This window comes from Ambystoma mexicanum, chromosome 10, assembly GCF_040938575.1.
Source record: "Ambystoma mexicanum isolate Mex_15411 chromosome 10, UKY_AmexF1_1, whole genome shotgun sequence".
In the NCBI taxonomy this organism is placed as follows: Eukaryota; Metazoa; Chordata; class Amphibia; order Caudata; family Ambystomatidae; genus Ambystoma; species Ambystoma mexicanum.
This window is the reverse complement of record NC_090932.1, coordinates 1504679598-1504704548: the sequence shown is the minus strand read 5'-3', so window position 1 is coordinate 1504704548 and position 24951 is coordinate 1504679598. Positions and strand designations below refer to the sequence as shown.

The window sequence follows — 24951 nt, the reverse complement described above, 5'->3', positions numbered from 1 at the left end:
AAGGACATGTACTGAGGTACCCCAGAGATGTACCTGGTGACATCAAGGGGCAAAAGACAGGTCTATGTTGGAGAGGAGGTTATGTTGTAGGGAAGGTTATAGCACCATGCTCTGATGTTTTGGCTGGGTTAGAACTTCTTGTCTGTGGCGCATTCTACTGCGTATTTATTTGCCTTACCTAGGTCCTCTCTCTAGGCAGTTTGGTCAAATCTTTAGCTCTGACTATGAACAGTGAATGAGGCGACAGGTGAGTTATTGGCCCAGATGATCCAGCCAAGACAATGTAGGTAGAGGGGTGCTAATGTTGAAAGTTATGAAGTCCAGTTCTTGTGGCACCGAGCAGAGCTGCTCCATCTTGGATGGTCGTGGAGGTTGCTTACAAGGGGCTCTACACCTCATCTTTATACAGACAATCTTCTTCCGTACATGGACTAGTATCTGCAGTGGGGCCGTCATATGTTTCTAAATGGAGTGTGAGAATGCCTCCCAATTTAAAAAATTTCACCAGCCGCCAAGTCAGGGTTGATTGCTTTTTGTCATGCTTCTTTTGCAGGCATCTTGGTTGCAGAGGTCAAAGCATGCCCGGGCCAATTCTGCCCCTGGAAAACCCAGACAGCAAAGCTATTGCATGTTTATGGACACGTCTGTGTCCCTCACACACATATTCCTCAGAATGTCAGTCTGCAGGATTGTAATACTGAATTTAAAAAGAGTGCCCTTTTGGGCACACCTCTGGTGCACAGCTTTTGTGCCAGTCACCGGCCTGTTCCTGGGGGCCCCTACTGGGGCTGGCCAAGGCAGCCGATTTTCCTGCAGAATGATAGGCCCAGGGCAGAATGGGGAGGACAGGCATCATCCAAGGAAGTTAAAGCGACCAGGCTATCAGACAACATGCATCCTCTAGAAAAGCAGGCTAGTGAAGTGAACAGATTAGAGCTCATCCTGGGAAAAAGTCCAAAATACTGTGAATGAGGTAGGGTACAGTGAAATATGGAGGGAAGCGGCAGCATAAGGTTGGCATTCTTGCAGTAACTGTAACAACTTATGCAGAAAAACGTATCTGTAGTTCACCCATTTATCCAGTACATGCAATTACAACAATAGTTTCTCATTACAGACCCTCCCTTGGTGGTGTTTTTTGTGTGAAAACGTTGTTATGTCTCCCAACGAGGGCCAGAATGGTTGTGCTATCCTGAAAGCAATTCCTTACTTTGGCTATGAACACCTCTGCGTTATGCAACTTGTACTGACTGGAGGATGAAGTCTTTGAAACTTCCCTACAAAGTCTATCCCACAGTACTCTATCTATATCAACCTCTATGTTTTGCTCCCACTTAGTTCTAAGATTCCCCGATCCCATCGGAGCCCTGTACATTTCCGAGATTATTCCATTCATTTCAGTACCTTTTGTCTATGATTTTTTCAAAGGGGGTGAGGTGTCTCTGTATCTGTTCCCTTCATCGAGCTCCCGTTAACTCCCCCTTCAATTGAAGGTATGAGAAAACAGAGTTTACCAATGCCCAGGGCCTCCCCTAGGTCAGGTATATTGATGAAGCTACCCTCCCCCCAAAGCTGGCCAATCTGCTCCAGTCCCGCTTCGAACCATTTCTGGAAGCGTTCAGGGTCTGGTATAGCCTCCCTAACTCCAGGCACCCATTGATGACCTAGTGGGGAGGGCCATGTTGTAACACCTCTCATGTCTGTGCCTTGTCGCCAAATGTCCAATATAGATCCCACAATAGGATGCTCCCAAATTCTGCAAGGAAGCTTACTTCTCGGGTCCCACAGCCATTCCCTGACTGTGACCGGGCGCAACTGAAAGTTATCCAACAAAACCCATGGAAGATCCCTTTGGGCCCTAAAATGAGGTATAAGAAACCTAAGCTGGGCAGCTTTATAGTAATGTTTAATGTCAGGTAGGCCTACTCCTCCTTTTTCTTTGGGCAGGACCTGTACTTCCCTGGAAATCCTAGGTCTCTTCCCCTGCCAGAGAAACCTAGATAGGGAGCCCCTTATTTCCCTGAAGAATGAGTCTGGGATCTGAATGGAGAGCATCTGGAACAAATAACGGATCCTCGGGAGAGCAACAATTTTAACAGCATTGAGGCGCCTCAAACATGATATTGTTAATTTGCTCCATTTTTCCAGATCAATCTTAATTTTGGCCCTCAGAGGGGGAAGTTTGCCCCAGAACAATTCCCCTACGTCCCTTGGTACATTAACTCCCATGTATCTTAGTGTTTCCAGGTTGACCTGCAGACCCAGGGATGCAAATCTCTCAGCTTCCCCATCCATCTTCTTATCCAAAGGAAAGAGAACCGATTTTGCCCTATTAATCTTAAATCCTGACAAGGAGACGTATTGCTCAATCAATTGGATTGCCACTGGTATGGAAGTCAGGGGATTCCTTATGTGTAGGAGTATATCATCTGCATAAAGGGCAACTTTATAGATCTCATCTCCCACTGGCAATTCCTTTACGCAGGGTTCCACTCTAATCTTCTGGGTGAGAGGTTCAACCGAGAGGGCAAATGATGTCAGGGAGAGGGGGCAGCCCTGCCTGTTACCCCTTCCCAAACCAGACCACCAGGAGTACTCCCCATTTACCGCCACAAATGCCTTGGGGAGGAGTACACTGCCATAACTCCCCTGAGAAACCTTTCTCCAATACAGCACTTAATGAGCACTGCTCGGGAGAACCCCCACTCCACCTTATCAAATGCCTTTTCAGTGTCTACCGAGAGGAGGCAGTGGTCCCCCAAGAGCCCCTGGGCTTCAGGCATCAAGTGTAAGGGTTTCCACATTGTTTCAGCCCCCTGATGTCCCTTAATGAAACCCACTTGGTCTGGGTGAATCAGTCTTGGCACAGACCCCTCTAACCTGGCCGCTAGTACCCGGTGTAGATTTTGGCATCTATGTTAAGAAGGGAGATGGGGCGATACAAGCCTCATGGCCAGGGGTCCCTCCCCTCCTTGTGTATTACCGAGATAAGCGCTAGGGCGTAGGACTCCAGAGACTTACCAGTATTTAATATATCATTGAATAGTCCCATCAAAAATAGGAGTAGTACAGAGAGGAATGATTTGTAAAACCCTGCTAAGAAACAATCTTCCCCCGGACCCTTTCCCAACGGCAACCTCCCCACAGCCTTCTTGACTTCTTCTGTTATGGGGGCCTCTAGGATACCTGTTTCTTCCTCAGACAGTTTAGGTAGATGGATGTCTGCTAGGTATGTGTCTGTGTCGCCTTCCTGCGATTTGGACTCTGATTCGTAGAGCTTCTCATAAAAGGAAGCAAGGGCCTCTTGAATACCTTCTGACGAGGATTCATGTACTTTATCCATCCCTTCAATTTCAGTAACCCATCTTTCAGCCTGCTGCCCTCTTAGTCTAGCTGTCAGAAGTGCATCCGCCTTGTCCCCTTTCTCATAAAATTTCTGCTTCAGAAATTGCAGGCTGCAAGTTATTTTCCTTTCCTCCAGGAGCCTCAGTTCCCCCTTGCCTCCAAAATCCAGTCTTCCCGTCCCTCCGATGACTCATGCGCCCGCTTATCGAGTAGTATTATCTCCTCCCACAGCCTATTTTCAATTATTCCCTGCTCCTTCTTTTTCCTAGCCCCCTCCTTGATCAGAATCCCCCTCCAAGTGGCCTTCCCCGCTTCCCATACAAATCTTTTCTCCACCTCACCTGTGTGATTAGTGTGAAAATATTCCTCAATTTCCTTAGTCATTTTCAAAAGACATATAGGTTCCCTCCGTAGGGACTTATTACACCTCCACCTCAAGCCCTTGGGGGCACATTCCCACCCAACCCAAATCGACCATTAACATATTGTGGTCCGACCAGGAGATAGGGTGAATCTCTGAGCTCTGTGCATCCTCCCACAGGTTCCTCGAAATATACATGCAATCAATCCTTGTAAAGTTTGCATGGGGGAGCGAGTAGAAGGTGTTCTCCCTTTCCTGCTGGTGGAAATGCAGCCATATGTCCTCCCACCCATAAATTTCCATTGTATCCTTGATCTCCCTGTATCCAGCCCTTGGCACTTCTTGTTCGTTGGCAACCGACACCTGCCTATCTGAATTGACATTAGCCCAGATATTAAAGTCTCCTCCCAGAATGAGGTGTCCTGAGCTCTCGAGCATTATTTTTGAAAGGGTGCACTTCAGGATTCTTAGTTGTCCCTGGTTTGGTGTGTAGATTGTGGCGAGTGTAAGGCGCACTGTCGAGGGGATTGGGTCCTCCGACGTATTCCATATCTATGACAGGTAATGTCCACAGCTGTGCTGCTTCGGAAAATCTTTGGCGTCTGCGTCCTGCGTCGATGTCGTCGATGCGCCGTCCCCGAGAACCTCCTCCGACGGCCGACGTCACCCGATGTGATAAGTAGGACGCACGACGCCCACAGCCTCAGTTCCGTTTTTTCTGCGAACATGTTCGCTTCGTGAATCTCGGTATGCCTCGACTCGTTGGAGTTTGCTGTTTTCAATTCTCGGTTCGTTGAACCTGTTCGGTTTGTTGTGAAGACCTGTTCTGGCGATGTCTTTCTCATCTTCAACCCCGCGTCCGGGCTTCAAGAACTGCGGGGACTGTGGATCCAAGATGTCGGTCACGGACTCGCACGACGCCTGCCTCTGGTGCCTCAAGGAGGCCCATGATACGGACGACTGTGTTGACTGCCAGTCGCTCACGGGGAAAAGGCCTTGCGGGAACGCAAGAAGAAGCTGTCGGTAGGCCGGGTGTCTAAGCCCCGGAAGTCTCTCCGCGTCATCGTCGGAAGTCCGGTGGGTCTCCTTCCAGGAGTCGGTCTCGCCACTTCTCCACCACTTCGAGGCATTCCCGGAAGCGCCGGCATAGGTCGCCTTCGCCGTCCTCTTCCGAGGATTCCGCCCGTCGGCGAGTCGCTTATCCCTCCGTGCAAGCGACACCGGAGGAATGGGCTTCCTTCGGGAAGCAGATGCCAGCGATTCTTGAATCACAGGGCACCGGTCCGTCCGCGCCTCCGTGTGGGGTCGGTCGGCACCGGTCGAGAGACACCGCCCGTACGCCTTCGGGCTCGGTTGGTCAGCACGGCTCGCGGGAGAGGTCCCGCTCGGACAAGGGTAGCCGTTCCCGCCATGCCCGTTCCCATTCCAGGTCACGGTCCTCGACGCGCTCGAGACCGCGTGATCCTGTGCCGTCTTCGAAGAAGACGTCGACGCCTGTGGTGCCGAGGTCGTCGATGATTTCTCTCGAGGCTCCGCCTCCGAGGGGGTCGTCGACGCCGTCGGCGCCTAGGTCGTCGAGAGACACGCTCGGAGCTCTGGCTTCGAGGTCTGTGTCGACGCCGCCGATGCTGGCGGCGCTGCAGCTGACGTCGACGCCGACGCCTTTTCTGTTGACGCCGGCGTCGACTCATTCGGTGCCCTCGACGCCTTTCGAGGCGGTGGTGTCGGAGGGGCCCCGTGGCACGGGGTATGCCCCTAGAAAGGCTATTGCTAAGGTCAGGCACTGCTTTGGTCCACAGAGGTCTTCCTCTCCCCGCCTGGAGTACATTTCAGAGGGTGATGAAGGCTCTAATGGGGGCATGGTTCCGGTTCCGGTTCCAGATGACCTTATCTCGGGCCATAGCCAGTTTGATGATCTGCGGCAGTCTCTGCATGATGCCAGTGGACTGGACACCTCTCCGGAGGTGGAGTTTTGTAGGCCGGATCCTGGCACTCATGCCGATTCTTCATATGGGCGCCTTATGTCTCGGGTCACCGAGTACTTGGGTTGGTCAGCTCCCCTAGGGGAGTTCGTTCAGGATGATCTCACGGACATCCTTGATCTCGGTCCCCCCACTGACCCGGTTTTACCTTTTCATATGGCTCTGCAGAGAAGGGTGGCGGCGGCTTGGACTGCTCCGGAGAGTCTCCCGGCAGTGGGCAAGTCTTTGTCGCGAAAATACCATCCAGCCAGTCGCGACCCCTGCTACTTGTCTAGGCACCCCACTCCGGAGAGTTTGGTGGTGCAGGCGGCTACGGCCCTGGCAAAGCAGGCGTTGTATCCTACCATCCCTCCGGATAGGGACGACAAACGTTTTGACGGCTGGGCGAAGAAAGTGTTTTCTTCTGGGGGTATGGCGCTTCAGGCGGCCAACTCCATATGTGCCTTGTCTCGTTTCACACACACTCTGTGGAACTGTGTTGCATTAGCGGCTGAACATATTCCCGAAGGGGACGAACCGGATGGTTTCCTTGCTATGGTTCAGGATGGCAAGGATGCTATGTGTGAGGCCGTTCAGTCGGGTTTGGACTTGGCGGATTGTGTCAGCCAGTCCAAGGCGGCGAGCACCGTAATGCGCAGGTTTGCGTGGTTGCGGAAGTCTGGGTTCACTCCTGATGTGCAGCCCCGGCTCCTCCACATGCCTTTTGACGGTGAACACCTTTTTGGCAGCAAGGCTGACGAGAGCCTTGAGAGGTTGCAGACCTCCAAAGCTGCAGCGAAGTCATTGGGCGCTGCAGTTCGCCAACCTCTGCCATTTTTGTCCTAGGGAACAGCAATGGAGGGGAGGTTCCTTTCGCTATTACTCGTCCTTCAGTAAAGCGAGGGGAGCTAGCAGTCAAAGAGGCCATCGTAAGAGTGCCAGAGGTGGAAATAAAGGTACTCGAGGTGCCACGGCCGCTCGGGCAGTTGCCTCTTTACCCTCAGGCAACGCCGCAGCCGCTACCAATCCGTCATGAGGCCAGGTCCCATGGTTCGCCGGTTGGGGAAAGGCTGGCGCAGCATCTTGTAGAGTGGCAAGCCATTACTTCGGATGTGTGGGTTCTGGAGATCATAACCCACGGCTACTGTCTTCCTTTTTGGCTGAGGCCTCACGGCAATCCACCAGGGAACCTCTCTTTGAAGTGTCCGGATCTGCTCCTTGCGCAGGAAATTCAAGCCCTGCTGGAGAAAGGCGCCATAGAACTGGTGCCTGTAGCGGAGAGGAACAAGGGATGGTATTCCCCTTATTTTTTGATTTCAAAGAAAGACGGGGGATTGAGACCCATCATGGACTTCCGTGGTTTGAACAAACTCCTCAGGAAGGACAAGTTCAAGATGGTGACTCTTTCTCAAGTCCTCCAGGCCCTTCAACTTCAGGACTGGTTGGTGTCTCTCGACCTCAAGGATGCTTACTTCCATGTGCCAATCCATCCCAAGCATAAGAAGTACCTGAGGTTTGCGGTTGGCGACTCGCACTTTCAGTCCTGCCGTCCGGATTGACCTCCGCCCCAAGGGTTTTCACCAAGCTCATGGTGGTGGTGGCAGCGCATCTCAGGAAAGGGGGGATTCACGTCTACCCCTACCTGGCCGATTGGTTGATCAGGGGGAGCTCTCCCGAGCAAGTCCTGGATCATCTGTCCGTCACCTGCCACTCCCTTCACAGGCTGGGCTTCTCCCTCTATTTAAAGAAGTCCTATTTGACACCAACGCAGCGGCATCGGAGCAGTGCTCGACACGTCCCTGGGGCAGTGTTTTCCTCCTCAGATGAGGGCTCTTCACATTCAGCAGATGGTGCACAAGTTTGTTTGCCCGGGATCTCCCAGCGTCCGAGTTCTTGAGACTGCTCGGCCTCATGGCATCCTGCATTCTTCTGGTGCCAGAGGCTCGTCTGCGGATGAGATCTTTGCAGTGGGCACTCAAGCTCCAGTGGTCTCAGACCTCCGATAGGCTGTCGGACCCTGTTCAGGTGCCGCCCTCGGTGGTCCGGGACCTTCTGTGGTGGGCCGTTGAGGGCAATCTGATGAAGGGGTCCCCATTTTGGCTGCCCTGGCCGGAGGTGACGATCATGACGGACGCATCCCTCACGGGATGGGGAGCTCATGTCAACGAGTTGACAGTCAGCAGTCGTTGGTCTCCGTCGGAGTCCAGACTCCATATCAATCTGTTGGAGCTGAGGGCCGTGAGGCTAGCCCTGAAGGCTTTTCTGCCGACTGTGCGCGGAAAGAGTGTCCTGATTCTAACGGATAACACGGTGGCCATGCACTACCTCAACAAAAAGGGGGAGGGGCAGGGTCACTTCCGCTGTGCAAGGAGGCGATGCAGCTCGAATTCTGGACCAGCCAGCTGGAAGTTTTGATCTCGGCTGTACATCTGGCAAGGGACGACAACGAGACGGCGGACACTCTGAACAGGCAGAGCTCGATCTCTCACGAGTGGGAGCTGGCTCAGGAGATTCTCCTCGAGATCTTCACCCTTTGGGGGACCCCCCAAGTGGATCTCTTCGCCTCCAGTGTCAACCGGAAGTGCGAAAGGTTTTGCTCGTGGGAATTTCCTCCAAAAGGAGCCTTAGGAGATGCGTTCGTGGTGGAGTGGTCATTCCCACTGCTGTACGTGTTTCCTCCAGTCCCCGTCATCCCGCAAGTGCTGCGGAGGTTCGGTTCCCGGATGATCCTCATTGCTCCGGCGTGGGCCCGGAGGACGTGGTACCCGGACCTTCTAGACTTGTCCATCTGCCCTCCACGTCGTCTCCCTACCGAGACGATCTGCTCTCACGGGAGGGGGGGGTCAGGTTCTCCATCCAGAGGTCGGTTCCCTCAATCGTCACGATTGGCTTCTGAAAGGTTGAGGTATAAGGATTGGGACCTTCCTGAAGACGTGATGGAGGTGTTGCTCTCGGCCAGGCGGCCGGCAACAAATTCTCTGCACTGTTGCCGTTGGAGAAAGTTCTGCGACTGGTGCAGAGTTGAGAATGTGGATCCTTTTGATTGTGACATTCCCATGGTTCTGTCTTTTTTGCTTTCTTTGGCCCACAGGGGCTTGCAAGTGGGGACCATTAAAGGTTACCTGGCGGCGCTGTCCATCTTTAAGCGCTCGTCTGAAGAGTGTTCCTATTTTAAGATTCCTTTGATTTCGCAGTTTTTGAAAGGGCTCACTAATGTGTTCCCTCCGTCACCTTTTTTGGTGCCCAGTTGGGATCTGAACCTTGTTCTTAAGTTTCTTATGGGTGCTCCGTTTGAGCCTTTACATTCTTGCCCTTTGAGGCTGTTGACTCTGAAAACTGTGTTTTTGGTTGCGGTTACTTCCGCTCGCAGAGTGAGTGAGTTACAGGCACTTTCAGTTAAGCCACCCTTCACCATGTTTCAGAAGGACAGGGTTGTCCTTAGAGTTCGTCCTTCTTTTCTTCCGAAGGTTGTTTCGGAATTTCATTTGAGCCAGAAGGTTGTTCTTCTGGCGTTCTATCCTCCTCCACATCCTGGTAAGGAAGAGGAGAGGCTCCATAGGCTTGATCCTAGGAGAGCGTTGAGCTTTTATATTTCGCGCATGTCCCGGGTCAGAGTGGACAATCAACTTTTCATTGGTTACACTGGAAAGCGTTTGGGACAAGCTATGACGAAACAGACTTTGTCTCGTTGCATTATTTTAGCTACCTCCGAGTGTTACCGCTTGGCGGGTAAGGACCCTCCAGCTGGCTTGCGGGCCCATTCTACCAGGGGAGTGGCTGCGTCTACTGCCCTGCAGAGGGGAGTTCCTATTCGTCACATCTGTGATGCAGCCACCTGGGCTTCAGTACATACTTTTGTACGTCACTACTCCCTCGATTCCATCAGAGGGCAAGATCTGGCCTTTGGCAAGGCAGTTCTCTATTGCGCAATTTGATTGGGCATGCTAAAATTATATTCTAAATTTCCCACCTCCTTGCTTGGTACTGCTTTGGGAGTCTGTCATAGATGTGGAATACGTCGGAGGACCCAATCCCCTCGAAGAACAAGTTACTTTCTTACCTGGTAATGTTCTTTCGATGGGATGGTCCGACGACGTATTCCATATCGCTCCCTCCCTGCCTTCTCCGCTGCAGAATTTCTTTTGCGATTGCAGCTTGCGTTCCGCAAGGCCTTGTGTGTCTGACTGGCAGAAAACTGGTGGCACACGTTCTGGGAAAAAACTATAACTGAGGCTGTGGGCATCGTGCGTCCTACTTATCACATCGGGTGATGTCGGCCGTCGGAGGAGGTCCTTGGGGACGGCGCATCGACGCAGGACGCAGACGCCAAAGATTTTCCGAAGCAGCACAGCTGTGGACATTACCTGTCATAGATATGGAATACGTCGTCGGACCATCCCATCGAAAGAACGTTACCAGGTAAGAAAGTAGCTTGTTCTTCTTAATCGTTCCTGAGACCAGGAGGGCCCTTCCCTTCCACATCAGACCAGATCTTAGAGACCTCCACCTTAAGTTCTCTGCTTATTAAGATACCCACCCCTGGTTTCCTTAGAGGACCAGATCCCCAATATTCTTGGCCAACCAATCTACACAGGATCCTTCATTCTTCTCCCTTAATAAATCTAGTCTACTGTGTTGAGGAGTTCATCCCCTTAACATTGAAGGTGCCAAACATCAGGCAGTAAGCCCGTGCCCCTCCCAGTGCCACTGCCATCATACAACCCAACTACTGGAGCACCCTCCTTGCCACCTGGTGAGCCTCCATGTGCCAATTTGAACATCTTCAAAGAAGGATAACCCAAAAGAAGCAGACCTGTACCAAGGCCCCCATTCCTTCCCCTCGTAACCCCTCCCAATTCTCCAAAGGCCCTCAGATCTCCCCAGTTAGCATCACTAGGTTGACACCGGGATCCCACGCCTGTACCGGGACCCTTTCTCGTTCAACCACTTTGTGAGGGGTAAGCACATTTTCCTTTTTGCCAGGGTCAAGGAGGACAGGTCTTGAAAGATAGTTACTCTAGCCGTACCGTGCATTACCAGGCCTTTCTTCTTTGCTTTCTCCAGAATTTTGAGCTTGTCTGCGTAGTTGTGGAAGTGGGCTAGGACCAACTTTGGTCCTCTTGCCGAACCTCCAGCTCTATGGATCCTCTCAATTTTCACTTCATCAATGGAGTCGTCCTGAAAGATAAGTTTCGTGACTTCATGTAAGCTTTTTCTCAAGTCCAACTCTGATTCCTCATCTCTCTATGGGATTCCAAAAAGTCTCAGATTATTCAGTCTTTCACGGTTTTCGAGGTCGTCCATTTTCAATATGACCTTGGCCTCCCTACTCTACATTTCAGACATTCGCACATCCATTTGGGTCTCCAGGGTGTCCAGGAAGGATTGATTGTGCTCCACTTCCTTCAATCTATCTTCCATTTTGTCGATTCTATGGGTAATTCTATCCACCCTTCCTCCAATGTCGGCCCTCATGTTTCCGATCTCTTCCATAGGTGCTGATATGTCTTTTTTGGTTGCTGCGGTCTCATCTCCCCAGAAAACATATCGCACCGTGGGCCGGGCCCTGCGCTGGTCTTCCTTGGTACGTATTCAAAACAGGCTAATTTCGACCTCCCATCCATGTGCCAACAGGAATAGCCATGCATACCCGGGTTTATGTGTGGTGGTCCGACCACAGACTTCCACGACTTCCCCTTTGTATTGGAGAGGCCTTTATGTCCCTTTCTCGCCTCCTGGGCAGATAGCTATTGAGAGTCTCTTGGATATCTGTTATGCTTACTTGTTTGTGTCTCTTGAGCTCCAGGAGAGATGGCCTCTTCTACAGGGCCCATTGATAACGCAAGGTCGACTCGTGGCTGGTGTGGAGCCACCCAGTGACCAATACCACATTCAAATTAGCAGACCCCCCTAGCATACATTTTTTTCAACAGGCAAGTGGCCTCCCAGCCCTGCCGATGGGGCTCTCTCTGCTGCCAAAACAGCTCCAATCTGTACGGAAAATGCTGCGCCCCTAGAATCCTATGAGGCCTTAGCTTCCTCCTTTCCAAAGAGGGCAGGGAGGCAGGCACACGCCCCTGGGTATGGGGCCCACAGCTCCTCGCCCCACTGGTGTCACCACTGCTCTTCCTCCCTCTCCGGTGATGAGGAAGGCCCCAACGGTGTGCTGCCTCCTGTGGGCCTTCCTGGCACCAAGGCGGGACTGTCCCGCTGCCTCTGCCCTCGGGGAGGTGAGGAGGGAAGGTGGTGGGGTGGAATCTCCATGTTGGCTTTTGCTTCTATGGGCTGAGAGCCCTAGGTCTCCAGCCATAGCCCGGGGGACTGGATCAGGCATGCCACGCCCACCGGGCTGCGTGCAGAAGTGAGGCCAGCAGCTCTCCTTTGCCTTGCCCCCCCTTCACCCTCCTCAACTCCCCAGGGAAGCCTCAGGTCACGGCAGGGAAGATCAATTGAGGCCGGGTGCCGGCCCAGCACCAAAGTTAAAGTTGATTGCCGCCCACACTCCTTTGGGGGTCCTTGCCCACCTCTCCCAAAGTGGAAGGGCCCTGGTGAGCATCTGGGCGGGGGCACTCACCTCCAGACACTGCCTCCCAGCCAAGGCCCGACCCAGCAGAAAGGCTGCCGACCGTTCCTTCTTCGGGTCCCTCGGGTGGGGTGAATCACTTTTGTTTTCTCCCTCCGATGTTGCTGGGTCAAGCTCTGTCCTCCCTTGACCGATTTACACCGTTGTTGGATCGGGAGGAGCAGGGGGGCCTTCACTGCTCCAGTGTCCGCGGGTCACCTGCACAGGGGGGGGGCAAAATCAGGGTCTCTCACCACTTTTCAGGACCATCACGGGAGAGCGGAGCGCTCAGAGGACCTTCATCCGTGTGCCCCATGGTGCCAACCTCTAACCAGATATTTTTGCAAAAGCAGTGTCAGTATTTGTCCATCTACCCATTAGACACACATGTTCTTGCTGTCTGATCTATGTGCTATGTTTAACATCTTACTGTATGTCACCACATTCATTTTATGATGAGCAGGAGTGTAACCATATTGAAGAAGGTGATGGGGCATGTTGGGAAAGATTTCTCTTCCCTCCTTAGTTTCTGTGAACCCCCAATCTTTGTGATTTGTTTTTCAATCTGTTATGACAGATAGTAAAGCCTCCAGCTTCACTTCCCTTGCCTTTTGCTAATTTGTTATTGGGAAACTAATCAGTCCTTCAGACTCTCAGTACTGGGAAATCTTTCCCTTTTATCTTTTTGTAACTTTTGAACATTGCACATAGCATCATATAATGCAGTGCAATGGGGGTACTTTTGTATCAACCAAGCCTTCTGCACATGGGATTTTGGTTACTTCTATATTGCCTAAAGACAAGCTGATGGCAGCAATTAGATTGTTACCATTTTTGTCTTGTTTATAGTGTGTACATTTGCGTTTACACTGTATGGCTACTAAACGTGGCTCGTGCCCTAAAATGGCCATGCCACAAGATGTTTGCTTGTTTGACCTTCTTACTGCCTTACCAGGCCAGGACATCCTTTATAAGGTCATTCACTTGTCTGTGAAAGCTGCAGCTTTCGCAAGCTAGTGATGCCTTTGTATGTGTGTTGCCCAGAAAGTGGTTGGAGCTATCTGGTCCCACTCCATGTCTGTGGTGCCAGAGAGTCTAGTTGTGGGGCATGGGTGAAACCAATAGTTGTCCCCGATTGGACATCTACTGGCTGTTTGAATGATCATTGGTGGGTTTAGACTTGCTTGATAGAAAGAGGAATGCTACATCCATCTCTTCAGATCAACGTTGCAGCCAAGAATCCCTCATAGGACTGCCCACTGAAGATCTGAATAAGACTCCCGAAGAGGCTTGCATCCCTTCCTGCGTCTGCCCCGTTGAAGCCTTTTGGACTACCTGATATGTGAAGTCCATGTGCAGTGCTTCAACCCCTGGACTGGTGGGACCAACCAATCTCGCCATGTTTTTCATGTATCCAGCCGTTCTGCACTTTCGGAAGTGTCCCTGGACCACCCATTGGACTTCCAGCTCTCCAGTGAGCTACCTCGCTAGAACTGTTGCGATTCTGCATTTGTATCCAGAACTTTGGTGGTCGCCAGCTTGTGGTATAAGCCACCTTCCTGACGAATTTCAGCATCAAGGGATCTTGTCCTGAAAGGACTTCTACAACTGGATGGACGAATTGCGCTGGGTGTCACTGGAACTCGCCTTGCCCCGCCCTGTGAAGTGTCCTGAAGAGGCTGCATAGGTGAAGCTTGCATTTCTCCATCGCCAGGGGTTGCACTCTGCCCCTGGACCCGACTGGAAGAAACCTCGCACCCTCAGCTCCTGGGCACCTTTCACCGGAACCAACGGCCAGGAATCAAACCTCAATCAAAGTCCTCCCACCCCCAAAGTTAACCCATCCAGTCACCTGTGCAAATCGAAGTCAGGGGGGTGAGTAAACGCAAAGCATTTGTCTCCCCTGTCCTCCGTAGGATAACATTGAGAATAAGTCTCTTTGTATCCCTCCATTCCACTGCTTTTTGGTCGTCAAACCCAAGTAGTAAAACCTGAAAGATAAGAACACAATTTACTTACCTGGTAACTTTGTTGCATCTCTTCTTTTGAACAATCACCAACACATGGAACTTACCTGCAATGGACACATTCTGGGGGGAAGCATTGTTACTTTTGGGCACTGGGCCCCACTCTTAAGGATTGGACTTGATGGTAGAGAATATTACTAATGGCTTGGTTCCATCTTTACTGCATCACTTTACTTACCTCCTTTGTTGATTTAAGTGTTTTAATGCATTTTAAGAACCTATGCTGACTGTGGGACTCATTACAAGTCTACCGGTCCGGAAATAAGGGTGCAGGTAGCAAGGCACCAGCACCCTTTCCGGTAAAGCAGACTACAACTATACTCTCTGGGGCCTCTACACCCGGCAGGTCTGTCCTGCCGGGCGCAACGGCCCAGAAAGCAGAGTTGTCACAGAAGCACCGTCACCATTAGCTACAGTGCCGTTATTTCCGAGTCCCCATTCCCCTAGAGTCCGATGGGACTCCACGGGAATGGGAACTGACATTTTCCACTGCCTGACTTCCCAGTGTTACGGGGTTGGCAACCTGCCGATGCGCCAACCTTGTAATGAGGCCCTGTATAAGTTTGTTATTGGGTGTTGTGCGACATTATCACTTGCTTGTTTAATTTGTGTGTGTTTATGGCCTAGAATAAATACTGTATTTTTATAAATTCCTGTCTAAATTGAATTATTGTGTGCTTCACTGTATGGACTCATTATGGACCTCTAACCCCACGCTCACTCTCCTGAGAATTGCCTTGACTGCTCTCTGTTGCTACCTTGACTGAGTTTTGGCTAACCTCTGTGTCCTCTTGTTCACTGTAACTATGGTGGCCTCCTAATATTTGCCCACCAGACCAGAGTCTAGAAATCCATATTAACAAGGCCATTCCACCATTTCCAAGCATGTGACGCTGCATGTAATTTACAGCATTCAGTGTTGCTGTAGCAAAGTGTTTGTGGATGAAACAACTAGGAAGGTTAAAGGAGTAGTACCTAAACAAAAGTCTGCTATCTAAGCTAACTACCAAAATCAAACGCTGCTGGACATTTTCCTTGACGACCGTCATTCAGTCCATGCAAAATTGCAATTCTCGAACATATAAAAAACCCATCGCAGATGGACGGGATCCTGAAATGAAGGTAAAACAGAGAAACCTTTTTGATCTACTTTTTGCAGTCATTACATCTGCATGGATGCATCAAGCTTAACTGTATTTCTATGGTACAATTTTAATTATTTAGACACATTATTAAGAAAGCAGAAGGGGTCAGTATCAGCAATTATTCTACAGCTGCATATGGTTGAATGTTGTATAGAAATAAAAAGCATCATTCTTTGACATAATTAAAGGCCTACATAAACATATACAATGAACATTTGTGTATCAACGGGACAATTATGATTTATTCAAATACATTTATTAAGCATACGAAAACATGCATACAAAGACCAATAAAAACATTGATGGAGCAAAATCATCAACCCATACTATTTGAAAATGTATGCATAGCCTATTAAAAACTAGTTAGAAGACCAAAATATTTGTGAACAGTCATAAACGAAAAACACTTCATCCTTATATTAAGATTCCTGAATAATACATTTACTCATAAAAATAATTCTTATGGATTCTTTTCTCCCATGGATTCCTCTTCTAATATTTGTCTTCATTGCAGCTGATCTTCGCAGACTTTACGCTACCAGGGTGCGCAGAGTGGCTCTGTTAGTTCCACACTATGTCCCGATGCATGCTGGACAGTATATATTGAAGCGCTGCACCACATGACCTCAGCTACTTTTTACCGTGCATGCTGTTTGCTTCTGGGACACTGCTAAATCTGTTTCGTGAAAATCCCTACTCCCAGGAAAGCTTCAGACTTCAAGCCCTGCGTGGACTGCGGTCGACACATTCCAGTTTCCGATTCACCACAGGATCTGTCTATACAATTTGGGAGAGGAGCACTATCCTCAAGAGTGCGGGTCGTGTCAGTTGGTGCATCCCAAGGCTCTCTGGGAATGTGCAAAGCTATTCACTTATTTCCACAAGGAAAAAGATGACCAGCAATCTCATTGGAGGTCGCAGGGCACAGATCAGAGGTCAGAAGACTGGTGTGTGGCCCAAAAGGAGAAAAAGCACAGCAAGAGGACATGTTCCCCAAACAGTTCCTCTCTGTGCCTCTCTTCTTCCTCTTTGAAGAAGATGAGTAATGTCTCCAGGGGCTCCCACAAAGCAGCTCTGCATGTAGCATTTCCTACCCAATTTTGCACCATGGTGGAATGGGAGGCTTTCAGGGTGAAGATCCGTGATATCTTCGCTGAGGCCACAGCGCTGGTATTGCCATCAGGGCACACTACACTTGAAAAGCTCGCAGGAACCCTGCAAAGCAGCACAACCGCACACTGAAGGGCTTGGCCCCAGATCTTATGGGCAAAATCCTGCATCCTTGGTTGTCGAGCGATCTGCGCTGGCCCCCTCTGTCTCGGCTTCATTAGCACCAACTGCATCAGAGCTCTGCTGGAGTATGCCACAAGAAGTCCCAGGTTTCGCCGCCCTAATCCCTTCTGTTTATTGGGGCGGTCTTGGACACTTGAATGGACAGAGCTTTTCCACCATAGTATTGCATGGTGACCATCAACCTTCCTGCGCTTGTTGTGTCTCTTGGCCTCCTGCATTCTGGTGCATCCAAAGGCACGACTGTGCATGAAGTCACTCCAGTGGCTCTTCTGTTGTATTTGTATTTTGTATTTATTCAGTTTTATATAGCGCTTAACGCAAAGCGCTTTACAAAAGGACAACAAGAATTACAATGAGCAATACATAACATTTGAATCAAGTACCAGAAAACAGTTTAAGGAACAATTTACATATGTGATGTGGTTAAGCATGAAAGGAGAAGAACCACAGTGAGAGAAGCTGTAGGAGGTGTGGGAAGTGTAAAAGATCAAGGTGAGGGGGGAAGTAAAGGTGTTAAGGAGGTGAATGGAAAAGATAGGATTTTAGAGAAGTGCAGAAGGCAGAATGGGAGGAAATAGAGCTAATGGGGAGAGAGAGGAAGTTTCAGTGGAAGGGAGCAAGGAGTTGGAAGGAGAGGAAGCGGGATGGGGCACAGGGAGGAGTGGGAGAAGTGAGTAGGAAGAGATCAGCAGAGCGGAGTGGGCGGGAGGGAGCATAGAAAGTGAGGAGAGAGGAGAGGTAAGGTGGAGCAAGACCATAGAGGGATTCAAAGACGAGAAAGAGGAAATTGAATTTGGGCTGGGAATGAAAGGGGAGCCAGTCTAGTGAAGAGAGGGAAGAGGAGATGGAATCATGAGGTGAGAGGAGGCAGAGAGAGCAGATGGCAGAGTGGTAGACAGATTTTAGGGGGGGTAAGGTAAGAGGAGGGGAGTCTGAAGAAGAGAGTGGAGCAGTAGAAGAGTCTGGAGAAGATGAGGGAGGTGATTAAAAGCTTAGCCACATGGAAGGTTAGGAAGGATCGAATTTTATGGATGTTGTAAAGGTAAAAGCGACAGGATCTGGCAGTAAGAGAAATGTGGTGAGAGAGATAAGGGTCAATGTGAAGACCAAGGTTACGGACATGGGGTTAAAAGGGGAGTTGGGAAGAGAGAAAGAAAAGAGAATGAAAGAGAAAATGGAGGAGGAGGAAGAGTATTGGCAGGGAAGAATAGGACTTCAGTTTTGTCTGTATTTAGTGAGATGACATCCAAGGTTTAATAGCGGAAAGGCAGGAGGAAAGCTTAAGATGGATGGCAGGGTTGAAGGAGGAGAAGGAGAGAAAAAGCTGGGTATTGTCTGCATAGAAATGGTGTGAGACACCAAAGGAGGAGATGATAGGGGCTAAGCAGGAAGTGTAGAGAGAGAAAAGAAAGCGGCCAAATACAGAACCTTGGGGGATGATGTGGCTGAGAGGAAAGGTGGGGGAGGCGCAGCCACCCCAGGAAACTGCAAAGGTGCGGTTAGAAAGATAAGAGGAGAACCAATTGAGGCCCAAGGATGAGAGAGAATTGAGGAGAGGGTGATCGACAGTATCAAAGCCTTCAGAAAGGTCAAGGAGGATGAGAATGGAGCAGTGCTTAGAGTAGCGGGCAGAAAGGAGAGAGTTGAGAACAGAGATGAGAGCAGTTTCTGTGGAGTGGTGTGGGCGGAAGCCAGATTGGGTAAGGGGGAGGAGAGAAAGTTTGGAAACGAAGGAAGAGAGTTGAGAATAGACAATACGTTCAAGAACTTTAGAGAGAAAGGGTAGGAGGGAGATAGGGCGATAGTTGGATGCCAGGTGGGGATTAGCTGAATGTTTTTTGAGGATGGGAATAATTGTCGCATGTTTGAAAGAAAGAGGAAAGGTGGAAGTGGAGGGACAGGGGTTGAAAAAGGAGGTAAGAGGGGGTAAAAGGAGGAGTAGATTTTAGGAATAAGGGAGGTAGGAATGGGGTAGGAATGGGGTCAGAGGGGGAAGGATGAGTTTTAGATAAGAGGAGGGAAACTTCAGACTGAGAACAGAAGTGAAGGAGGACAAGGTAGAGGGTGGGGGGTGGAGGAGAGGGGGAGGTGAAGGGGGAGAGTAAGAAGGGGATGGGAAGATATTTTGGTGGAGGTTGAGGACTTTGTTGGAGAAGAAAGTAGAAAGAGTGGTAGCAGATAGAGGAGAGGAAATGGAATGATCAAAGGTAGGGGGAGCGAGAAGACTAGTTAAGGTTTGAAAGATGCGGCAAGGGTGAGCGGATTGAGAGTGGAGAATGTCAGAGAAGTAAAATCGTTTAGCGGAGTTAAGGTAAGAGTCATAGAGGGTATGATAGAAAAAGTAGGTAGAAAGGTTAGAAGGGGAGGGGTGTTTAAGCCAGCGTCGTTCAAGGCATCTGAGAAGGCGACACATGGAGGAATGGTGAGCAGAGAGCCAAGGTTGAGCGGGCTTGCTAGAAGGGCGGAACAAGGAGAGAGGGTAAAGAAGATCAAGAGTAGATGTGAGTGTAGAGGTTAAGGTGGAAGAGGCCTCATCGGCCGAGAGAGAAGAGAAGTGGGATAGAGGGGGATGGAAAGAGGAGCACGAGGCGAGGAAAAGAGAAGGGTCAAAGTTACGCAGGTCGTGTCGATAAAAGGAAGTGGAGGATAATGGGGAGGGAAGAGAAGAGGCAGGGGGATTGAGGGAAAGGGAGAGTAAGGAATGGTCAGATAAATAGTTAGGAAGGGCAGATATTGAAGAAGCAGTGAATGAAGAGGTGAAGGTGAGATCAAGAGTGGAACCAGAAAGGTGAGTGGGTGGGGAGGGGAGTAAAAGGTTAGGAGCCAAGAAGGGGAACATGGCTGACCTTTTGCAGGTCTCGAGCAGAGTCTCTTGAGCCCTTGCATGCTGGTCCTCGCTAGACAACATGTTAAAAGGGGCATTGCTTTGGCAACCATTGCCTCAGCTAACAGTGGTCACCAATGGGTCCTTTAAAGGTTAGTGCGCTTGCCTGTTGGATATTTGGTGAGCGGACTGTGGTCTGCCCCTGAGTCTCGGAAGCACATCACCTTTCTGCATTTGAGGTCAACCTGGTTGTCTTCTTCCCATCTGTGAAGGGCAAGTGTTTGGTGGTCCATACGGACAGCATGGTAGCCATGCACTACCTCAACAACAGAGTATGTGCGCCTCTATGCAGAGAAGCAATGTGATTGTGCATTTAAAGCTGAGGGTGCATTGCATTCCATACTGAATATAGTTGACCACATGCTTCATATTTTTTGGCTTATTTTTCACTGTGCACAATGTTGCCCTATATTCAGATGTTGCAGCTGAGGTGTGCTTTGGCTAAGCTCTCAAGACGGGTCAATCATTTCGATTTTGCCTTTGTATAATCCTTATCGTACCGCATGTTATGACCTTTTGCCGCACTTCCTGGTCTGACTGGAAAACCCATTACACCTTTTATTACATAATTAAAAACAAAACATTAGTTGACTCTGTTTTAAACCAGTAGCAGGCGACAAACAAGTGAAAATGTCCTGTTACTGTATTTAAATTTATAATCCTCACCACATTTTGAGTTTATTATATTATTCATGGAGGGAGGGTGGACAAGATTGTAAGTTATTGGCATTGTTTTTCTCCAAAGTGACGAGAACTTCCCACTAAATGTTTCCTCAAAGGATTTAACTCTATGCAATCTTGCAGCGTACATATGTATGTTGTGGCTGAAGGAGGTCTTACAAAAGTGCCTTTTGTTTGACAATTTGAATTGAAGTCGCCATTTAGAAAATGTACACCATTATCTTGCAAATGTTTAAATCATTTCCTTCCCGGTACATTAGAAAAAAAGGAGTTGGTAACACAAGGGAATACCGCAAGCAGAATGTTCCTCTTAGTCTACATCTATTGAGAAAATGAATTCCCAATACAAGCATTAAAATCCTCTGCAATAAAAACTGAATCTTACTTTGTATCAGATTCGTTATTAATAAGTACATTTCAAAAATATAATTAATGTAAGCAATCAATACAAGTACCCGTGGATCATTATCACATATATTACAAAGGAGACCTCTATCCCAACACCCAAAATACCTACATAAGATATACATATTCTCTGCTGATTAACAGTTTTTTTCACCCCTAAATCCCCCCTTATTCCGCACTCTAGTAGTTGGAGTAGCTTGTACACAGTAAATACTATAGCTATCTTTCGGAGGCTTGTGGATCTGCTTAGAATCAAATGGTTTGCGTAGGCTGATATCCAGTGGTTGGTGCAGAGTATTGAATTACTTATTTTTGAAAAGGGACGTTGACAAGGCATGTTTGTAATACTATCCCAAGTGTGGCGTGTACTGTACCCAAGGTCCTTCAAACATCAAGGTCTTGATTGTTTTTTTTCCGTCATCATGGTCGGTCACTCGGTCACTCCATGCAGAGTACCTGGCTTGCAAGCTTTTACTTAATAATTATCAAGTAGTTTATTTATACTGCACCTCGCTATTTACCATCATTTTACAATCTATGGATCAAGAGGGATTCAGCGATAATACTATCAAGAAACGAAGCAGCTCGACGATCGTCTTCGATGACTTCCAACTCCTCGCTGGCTTCAGCCTACACCAGGCTGCAGCCTGTACAGTAGGGAGAGTGGGGGCAATTTACATCTTCCATTGCATAGAGAATGTCTATAATTCATATTCCCCTTTTGTATACTTAGACTTGCCGCCCTTTTTTCCCAGATATGGGAAATACACCTTTTAAATGTTTCCCTTCCTGTGATAGAAAATATCAGTGGAAAGACATGCGCAATCACGGTCTTCGCAGAGATCACTCCGAAAACCGCTGCTCGGCATGCAAGCTCTTTCGTGCTAAAACATTGAAAAAGAGATGCACTAAATGGTGGCCGGCTTACGCCATGCTAGCCGAGGCTTTATCGGACAGCCCCACCGGTGCGGAGGAGGAAGAACAGGGCAGCTATGATGAACAAAGTGACGCAGAAGACCTAATGGGATCAGTGGATTACTGTGTGCCAGTCTCACACTCCGAATGGCAGGCCATCTGCCCTGCTGTGGAGACCACACCCGGTGACAAAGGTACACACAAACATAAACGGGGCAGATCGATCCCACAACGGCACATTAAAGAATTGGCAGTTACAGTTTCCACAACGCCTATTGCCAGACAGGCGCTGAAACAACCGCATGATCTTTCAGTATCTTAGACACTCACAAATTATCTTCGAAAGAGTCCAATTAACCCAAATGGCCATCGAAACAGTTGTATACTTTTTCAAAAGCCACACACTACACTTCCGCTATGTCTCCCCCCACCATCTAAAGCGTTACATAGGGATTCCATTCCTACTGATCTTGAAATAATTGCTTTTCCATTAAAAGATAAGCTCCTACACGAACTCATAACAGAAGAATCCTGCAAACGGGCACACCGAGGTGAACTGCCTCCCTGAACTAAGCACTTTGTGAAATCTGCTGTCTTTCTGTTGTCTCCCGGTGTTCCCTCCCCACCCCCTTACAGGGACTAGTGTTGTTATTTATTTATGTTACCCATTCTCCTTTTTTTTCCTTCATTGTTATAACTAAGCTCTGAGTAACACATGTGATCTCTGATGTCACATTGGAAGCTTGCATGCATAAAACCAATCAAAACAAGTTGGGGGGAAAAAAGATACACCTAGGTCAGAGGCATGGACAAAAGATCGTTTCAAAGAGACAATGGACAAGGTTTCTGCTTTAGTTAATCTTTTAGAATGTTACTCAATTAAACAAAAATACATTGACATGGATGAGTATCAACCACCAGCTAAGTTGCCCAGATTAGATAGGAAACCTTCTTTTCAATCTCATGATCTAGTTCATATTGATGATGACGGAGATGATGTATTTATTGATGAACAGGGGACTTTAAATGACGATCCCACTGATGGCCCCAATTACAACCCAGATAATTACCTGCTACTGTCATCTGATGTTGACAATGAAGCTGTTGTTAACTCCCCATATAGATGACCATATACTCTATAATGACTTACAAGCCTCAGACCATTTTAAAATACAAACTTGGTGTCAGTTGAGGATACAGATTTTGTCGATGACATCCTTAATGAGAAAAGGTCTGTGGGACAGTTTATTCCTTTCTTACAGCCCATAACCAAATGTGTCAACCTTCTTTAGTAACCCCCCTCGCTTACTAGAGCAGTAAACCCACGTGTTGAGTTTTAAACCTGCTCCTATTGTCGCTTTGTATATAAGGGGGCACCTCAAACCTGATTCCCGAGTGATAACAACCACACGAAAAAGGGCATGAACACCACTACCGTCAGCTGGAGCGCCTCCTGATAAAGAGAGCAAGAAGATGTATGCCCTCGGTAAAAAGGTCTCAACTTCTGTGTCGTACTACGTCAGACTTGCTAGTAATACAACTCTTTTAGCTATCTAAAGTAGAACACAATGGGTACTGTCCAGTAACAACTAGACTCTGTTCCTGAACCCTTCTGCTCTCAAATTCTAAAAACTGTATCGGAAGGCGAACAGGTTGCCAACAACATTAATAAAAATACTTTAGATGCCACAGAAACAGGAAGGATAGTGGCACAAGGTACAATGCTCAAACAACACTCTTGGCTTCATAATTCTGGCTTCAAGCTGGAAACTCAAGCTACTCTCATTAACGTGCCCATATAGAGCAATGTATTTGTTGGGAAGGCGGTGCATTATGCTCTAGAAAAGGCCAAAAAAGAGCACAAAACTTTTAAAACATTAGTGCACATTTCTAATAAGCCTTATGTTCAACGTGGGGTTTTTAACACTCGCTTTTCTTTCGAGGGCAAGGCTACCTCCGAACATCTCAGCCCGGTTACAGTCGTGAATCTAAATCGCCTCCATGATATTCCTCACAATCTCAATCCACCCCATTTCAATCCACCTTTCAAAGGGGATATAAGCGAGGAAGAGTCTGTGGTAGGGGTGCAGCCACAAAAGACTTGGCAGCCCCTACAAAACAATGACTCACCCATTCATGTTTCCCCAGTAGTGTGTTGCATTTCTCAATTGACCAACGCATGGGAGAGAATCCAAACGGACCATTTGGTGCCGTCAACATTGCCCAAAAGCTAATCCATAGAGTTGCAAGAAAAACTTTGCAACCAACCGCCAAGAATATAAGGTAATTCAAAGCACTTAAATGACAAGGGTACAATCCTCATCCCTGGTCTTTCCTGCCATAATAATAGAAGAGGCTTTTATCCTCCCAAGTTCTTTATCTGGTGGTGTGCTTTTTAAAGCTTTCAGCTTCCAAAATTGGTATGCCCACCGGGAAAGGACTGGGACCCTGCTGGGGCACCCTGGGACTGCCACTGGGCTTGGGTACGGTTGCCCCACTTGGGAAACCATTGTCCAACGCCGGGATCATCACCCCTGACCATCCTGTAGTTCTGGCTGGGCTGTGTTACAGCTTTTCTCTCCAGTGAGGTATTTTCACACTGCCGGGGCTCCCTGGTGGGGAAAGCTGTAACACAGGCCAGCCACAGAGGTCAAGGATTGTCGGGGTGTTGTCCCTGGTCTTGGGCGGCTGTCTCCCATGTGGGTTGATCGTCCCTAAGCCCAGCTGCAGGTCCAGGAAGCCCCAGCTGGGTCCCCGTAATTTTCCAGAGGGAAAAGCTGTAACACAGGCCAGCCAGAGCTCCAGGATGGTCAGGGTTCATGTCCCTGGCATTCAGCAGCTGTCTCCCATGTGGGTTGACCATCCCCAAGTGCAGCGGCAGTCCCATGGAACCCCGGATGGGTCCCTGTCCTTTCCTGCAGGGAAAAGCTGTAACACAGCCCAGCCAGAGCTCCAGGATGGTCCGGGTGGTGTCCCTGGCCTTGGGCGGCTGTCTCCCATGTGGGTTGACCATCCCCAAGTGCAGCAGCAGTTCCAGGGATCCCCACCCCTCCCCAGAAGAAAAAATTATAATGCAGCCCAACTATCTGCAAACCTTTCCCTACCCTTGATCTGCCACCAAGGAAGGAAAACTGCAAACTCATGGGAAATGCTGATGAGGGCAATGGCCATATTGAAACCCCCACCACCCAGAACATACCTTTCCAGAAGGCCTAGCGACCATTACTGCCTCCCAGGGTTTTCAAAATAGTGGCGCAAACTGCCACATTGCCCTCCCAGGGAAACAGCAATGTTCTAATGGCATGGGGGGCAATTTGTGGCCTGATCCTGTAATTGTGTCCCATCCCACCCTAATAACTCCCCAGAATGCCC

The 24951-nt window shown here is 49.0% G+C and overlaps 1 protein-coding gene across 3 annotated transcripts in view; it reads left to right on the top strand.

Moving 5' to 3' along the window:
* MPHOSPH9 (M-phase phosphoprotein 9) overlaps nucleotides 1–24951 on the top strand; it is a 1008430-nt gene that overhangs the window by 769456 nt on the left and 214023 nt on the right. The window lies entirely within an intron of this gene.